The sequence below is a fragment of the Petaurus breviceps genome, unplaced genomic scaffold, assembly GCF_028583685.1.
Source record: "Petaurus breviceps papuanus isolate PSGF00001 unplaced genomic scaffold, PetGlider_PUasm1.0 685, whole genome shotgun sequence".
In the NCBI taxonomy this organism is placed as follows: Eukaryota; Metazoa; Chordata; class Mammalia; order Diprotodontia; family Petauridae; genus Petaurus; species Petaurus breviceps.
The window spans coordinates 6,455,665-6,462,415 of record NW_027186455.1 but is presented as its reverse complement, the minus strand read 5'-3'; positions in this window follow the sequence as shown (position 1 = coordinate 6,462,415).

The following is a 6,751-nucleotide window of genomic DNA, read 5'->3' as shown; positions in this document are numbered from 1 at the left end:
CAAGTCCAACGGGGCATGGAAGATCTTTAAATCCCATAACCCTTACACCACTTTAGTTGGATAAATTGGTATATTCATAAATGCTGTTTATAGTAGTCATTTACATAACTAGCTTTAGGTGGGGAGGAGTTTACCTGGAGAGTGTAAATAAACTACGGGCTATTGTCCCCCTTAAAAGCATTCAGGGAAGCAGTTTTTTTGTAAACCCAGATTTGTATCTCTTAAAGCAAAGGTCTCTGAGGGATGGCAGATAGATATAATTATAGCCTGACACCCCTCCCGGAGACTGCAGGAAAGTGCCAAGTCTTAGCCCCTCCACAAAGCTATACTGCTAGTAGTGCAAGCACAATCCTCTCTAAAATGGGTCAGCCACACATCAGATCATTTCTATCCATGAGCCAGGTCTTTATATATTTTTTCTATTTTAACATTTTGTTCTTTAATTACATGGAAAAAAACAATTTTTAACATTTGTTTTTCACAAGTTTGATTTTCAAATTCTTTGCCACTCTCCCTGCCCTCCACTTTCATTGAGAACACAAGCAATTTGATAAAGGTTTTACATGTGCAGTCATGCAAAAGAGATTTTTATATTAGTCATGTGAAAGAAAACACAGACCTAAAAAAAACAAGAAAAGTAGAGAGAGCTAAAAAACAGTATGCTTCAATCTACATTCAGATTCCATCAGTTCTTTCTCTAGGGGTAAATAGCATTTTCATCATAGGTCCTACAGAATTCTCTTGGATCTTTGTATTGTTGAGAATAGCTAAGTCATTCACAGTTGACCATCATACAATATTGCTGTTACTTTTAAAGTGTTCTAGTTCTGCTCATTTCATTTAAGTTCAGGTAAGTTTTCCCAGGTTTTTCTGAAAGTTTCCTGCTTATCATCTCTTATAGCACATTAGTATTCTATCACAATCATGTACCACAACTTGTTCAGACATTCACCAAGCGATGGGTGTCCCCTCAATTTACAATTCTTTGCCACCACAAAAAGAGCTGCTATAAATATTTTTGTACAGATAGGTCTTTCCCACCTCCCTTTTTTTTATCTCTTTGGGATATAGATTTAGTAATGGGTATGCACAGTTTTGTAGCCCTTTGGACATAGTTCCAAATCACTTTCAGAATGAGTGAATCTTTTTCCAACATCACCTCCAACATTTCTCATTTTCCTTTTCTGCCATATTAGTCAATCTGATAGGTATGAGGTGATACCTCAGAGTTATTTTAATTTGCATTTGTCTAATCAATCGTGATTTAGAACATTTTTTTATATCTGAAAACTTCCTGTTCATATCCTTTGACCATTTGTCAATTGGGGAATGACTTGTATTCTTATAAAGCTGACTCACTTCTCTATATATTTGAGAGATGGGGCCTTTATCAGAGAAACTTACTGCAAATTTTTCCCCCAATTTTCTGCTTTCCTTCTAATCTTGGATGCATTGGTTTTGTTTGTTAAAAAAAAAAAAACTTTTTAATTTAATGTATTTAAAATTATCCATTTTATATCCCATGATGCTCTCTGTCTCTTATTTGTTAATAACTTCTTCCCTTATCCATAGATCTGACAGGTAAACTATTCCACATTCTCCTGATTTGCATATGACATCAGTCTTTATGTCTAAATCATGTGCCCAGTTTGATCTTATCTTGATGTATGGTGTGATGTGTTGGTCTATACCTCATTTCTGTCAAACTGCTCTCTAGTTTTTCCCCATAGTTTTTGTCAAAAAAAAATGAGTTTTTGTTGCAAAAGTTTAGATCTTGCATTTATCAAACATGAGCAGGTCTTTATATCTAAACAACCTGCCCCAACCCCCACACTCCACACACAGACATGTTATGGTCAAAAAAATCTAGAACTAGGTTTTTTTAATATAAAAAAACAGATTCACAGAATAAACAAGCAAGATATAAAATCAAAGGTATATAGCAATTTAATGTCACAGTGGGATAGGCTATATGAACATTTGGTGAGATAGCAATAGCTACCCACATTAGGCTTATTTCCCCATTTTCTTCAATTTATAAAAAAGCAGACTATCCCTTAAAGTTATAGAGGACTTATGCATTCTTTTCATTGTGTTGACTTTTGCTTCTGTTCTGGCTAATTTTCCTCCATGTCTGTATTTTTAAGTTCAAATCAAAGATATTCTTTCTCTTGTGGCTTCTACTTCTTTGGAGAAGAATGTATTGCATCACATATTCAATTTTTCTCACTCTGCTAATCATGGTTTATTTGTTGTTGTTGTTTAATTCTGCATTGGGGGGGCAGGTAGGTGGTGCAGTGAATGGAGCACCAGCCCTGGAGTCAGGAGGACCTGGTTCAAATCTGTCCTCAGACACATGACATTTACCAGCTGTGTGATCTTGGGCAAGACACTTAACCCCAATTGCCTTGTCTTCCCCCCTTGTAACAGCAAGCACCCCAAGCGTCCTCAGGGTTGCTGCCACCACAGGTTCTTGGATCTGCTTTGATAAAGGAAAGCAACTCAAAATGGGTTAACAAGCTTACTTTAATCAGTCAAATATGTACCTTTCACCTAGTTCAGGGGAAAAAGGTCAGCACCCCGAACTTCAAAGTATACAGGCAGAATTATCAAGACAGAAACAGATCAAGTAGACAGATTTCCAAACTGTCCAACCATTACATCCATACCCAACGGCTTTTCAGAATACAGATCAAATCACAGAACACTTCTCAAAGTGAGCCCCCAAAACAAAGCTACACATCAGGGCTTATATAGCCTTCTCCTGGCTCAGAGAATGTAACAACCTTTTGGACCCACTGGCCAATCAAGAAGTATCTACTGAAAAACAAGCCTCCCACCCTAAGCTCCAAGTGCACTTTAGCCTAGGGGCAGGGAAGATCTTTAAAATTTACATTCCCATTACACCCCTCCAAAAGAAAAAAATAAATTTAAATTCTGCATTGAGAGATCTAATACCTGAAAAAGTTTCTGTATTAGTCCCTTTTTTGTTGTTGTCTATAATGAGTCATCTTGTCTGCGATTCACTTGTGAGCCAAGCTTTTCTATGCAACTCAAAAGATCCAGCCTCAACCTGACACAAGGAGCTATCACTTTCTACTGTTCTTCCTATAGGTGACATTCCACGGCCTGGTTCTGGGGGGAACTATCCCTCTACCTAGACACAGACATAAGGAATTGGATTGGTCTGACCCACAGGTGAGGTGCTTGATTCTTACAGTAAGACTCTTGCCTCAGCTTCTGGTGAAGATGAGACCCCAAATATATATTCAATTCTGTATCCCAACTGCTGTGCTATGTCACCACCTAATTCAGTAATTTTTCTATATCCTTCCACCAGCAAAGGAGACCGTAAGTCAGATTCCAGGTACTCTTTCTTATCTGGATTTCATCAAGGGTTTTTGAGTGATAGCAGCCCCTGCTAATTCACAGAGTATATCCTTAGTGGATTTTCCTAACCTTGTCCTAATATAAACAGTGTCCCCCTCCCCCAGTGATGTCACTGTGTCCGTCAAGTCTTTCATAATAACTCTAGCTTTCTGGCCTGGGTTGATGTCATATAGGAGTTCCCTATGGGGAGCCCTATGGACACTAATGCCCAGTACCCAGGCATTAGGGGCAGCTAGGGGGCACAATGGATAGAGTGCTAGTCAGGAAGACTTGTTTTCATGAGCTCAGATCTGGCCTCAGACATGTATTAGTTGTGTGACGTTGGGCAAGTCACTTAACCCTGTTTGCCTCAGTTTCCTCATCTGTAAAATTAGCTGGAGAAGGAAATGGCAAACCTCTTCAGTATCTTTGCTGAAATAATCCCAAATGGGGTCACGAAGAGTTGGATACACCTGAAATGACTGAACAACAACAACCCAAGCAAAACCTTTCATATGGAACGCTCATATTCTCAAGCTATTAATCCATAATGCAAATATTCTACCAACCACTGACAGAAAAATTAACTAACCTTGCAATATTGCATTATATAGACTCTTTAAAGTAGTGTCTTAAAACAATCGACACAGCTTATATACATTAGGGAAATTAGTAGCAATGACAGCAATTGCACTCCATTTGTACAATAAAAGATCACTAAATAACAGTGTTGTGCTAGTACCATTCATTAAAAGGATTTCATATTCAAAGGCAATGTAGGCATATTAGGCACAGTGAAGACAGCATGCCTGAAAGACTAGGTACCCTAAGAGACTAAAGACCAATGTAAGCTGTTGATCTGTACTGTGAGACCATCTAAGTTGTGGAGAGGGGGTGAAGGCAGAATGCAGACAGCCTATTGGTAGATGAGTTATTCAAAGTCTAACAGGAAGGGGCGGGGGGAGGACCTGTTTAGTCCTGCCCTATCCCATGATGTCAAGCTCTTAGAACTCCTTAGGCTCCAGAAGATGAGACTTAAGTAGGCCAGCTTTAGCCCAACTGAGAGTTGGATCCAGCTATCACTTTGGTTGCTAGCTTCTGAATGTTTGAGTCCCATGGATGCTTAAAGTTTTCTAATGTGCAATGCATCGACTAATAGACATTGCATTCTTTGAATGTTAAACTTCTCAGACCATCAGGCTACACAGTACATCCTCTCACATAAGATGTGTCCTCCCATTTTCTCTTCTCTTCTTTATAGGTAGGACTGGGCCCAACTGGAGTCAATTAAACCTAATTTCAAATCCAGCTTTAGACACTTACTAGTTCTGTAACCTTGGACAAGTCCCTTGGTCTCAGTTTCCTCAACTGTAAAGTGGGGATAATAATAGCATGTATCTCCCAGCATTGGTGTGAGAATCAAATAAAATCATATTTGTAAAGTACTTAACACAGTGCCCAACTACATAGTAGGTGCTATATAAATGTTAGATATTATTATTGTTATTTCTCTTTGAGTTAACTCCTTCATCCCAAACTGCCCTTATACTGGTAAGTGTGGGTTTTCAGATTATACTCAAACCAAACATTCTGGAGTCACACCTACCAGGTCCGATCATGGAAGCTGAGCAAAAGCGTCAACAGTTTTTCTCAAAGTCCTCCTAACACATCTTCGCTTGTGGACTGCCTGGGAATATCCAAGGGATATGTTTGAGAGGAAACTGTCATGGGTTTCAAGGAAAGCAACTGCCTGCAAATTGCAGGATATAAAATAAGTCCACATAAAGCAACCTGTCCCTGTATGTTACCAACAAAACCCAGCAGGAAGAGGAAGAAAGAGACAGCCCATTAAAAAGAACTACAGAATGAATATGAAGAATACAGAGAAGCATGGAAAGATTTATAGGATCTGGTGCAGAATGAACAAACCAGAGCCAAAAAAAACAATATATACAATGACTACAGCTATTTAAAGGAAAGAACAACCACAAAATAATCAAAAGTAAAGGTAGCAAAATTACAAAGAACGAGCATATCTCCAAAGAAGAGAAAGAAGACACTTCCATCACTTAAATCTTTTGTAGAGGGAGAATGTCCACAAGTATGGTACATTGCACACATTTTCATGTATTTTTATTTTTGTAACAATTATATTATTATTTTCCCAATTTTTTTCTTTAAAAATAGTATTTGTTACATGTTGCATCTGTTACAACAAATAGTTCCCTTGGAGAAAGGAATACTGAGAAATTTTGGTGATGCAAAAATACTGAAGATATCAAGAAAAATAACTAGAGAATGTATTTTTTTTTTTGCTTTTTGAAAGGTGGAAGGCAGAGCAATTGGGGTTAAATGACTTGCCCAAGGTCCCATGGCTACTAAGTGTTAAGTGTCTGAGGTCAAATTTGAACTCAGGTCCTCCTGACTACAGGGGTGGTGCTCTATTCACTGAACCACCTAGCCACCCCTAGAATGTATTATTTATAAATCTATTTACCAAGAGATATTCAGTAACTTTATGAATCCAGCTACAAAAAAAATCTATAGAAATAAAGACAGATTTAAATAATTGGAGAAATATTAATTATCAATGCACATGTCAAGCTAATGTAATAAATTAACTACCTAAATTAAACTACTGGCAATTTCCAGCAGGCAGGAAAATATTAAGGCAGGAAGGAAAGATGCCTTTTTCGGTAAAGAAAGCTATTTTGCTTCCATGGTTTTAGGGAAGTTGCCATACTGTCTGACAGAAATTAAGCAAATTATAAGTTTAAAAAAAAAGAAAAGAAAACTAAGAGGTGTGCCTTGAATGTGCATACACTAAAACTGGGATCTCAGACTGTTAAGTAATTTGTTAAAGAGCTAAAGACAGGCTACAAGCTTACTGTGTTCTATAGCTTGGTTGTTGTCCTTCATTCTTGAAAAGGACCAAAATGATATTACTATGCTAGAGTCAATTTATAGTGTGTCCAGTTGTGGCTGATCAGACCAATACTAGTTCAGAATCCTCTACCACAAATAGTTCATGTGACATTTGGGGTGAGTTCTCTAAATTTGGGAATCTCGAATTTCTTTTCAGCTACTTCAATTCTGCTTTGCTCATAGAGCACAGCACCTTCTCTGATGTGTGCACTCCATGCTGAGCTGTCCTGTGTCAGTGTCTCCCATGTCACGAATAAGTTCCAAAGTTCTTAAGAAAGACCTTGAGAGTGTCCTTGTATCGTTTTTTCTGACCATCATGTGAGTGCTTGCCCTGTGAGTTCTCCATAAAATAGTGCTTTTGGCAAGCATACATTTAGCATTTGAATAACATGGCCAACCTTTTGGAGTTGCACTCTTTGAGTGTTTGAGTGTTGGACAGTTTAGTTCGAGAAAGGAC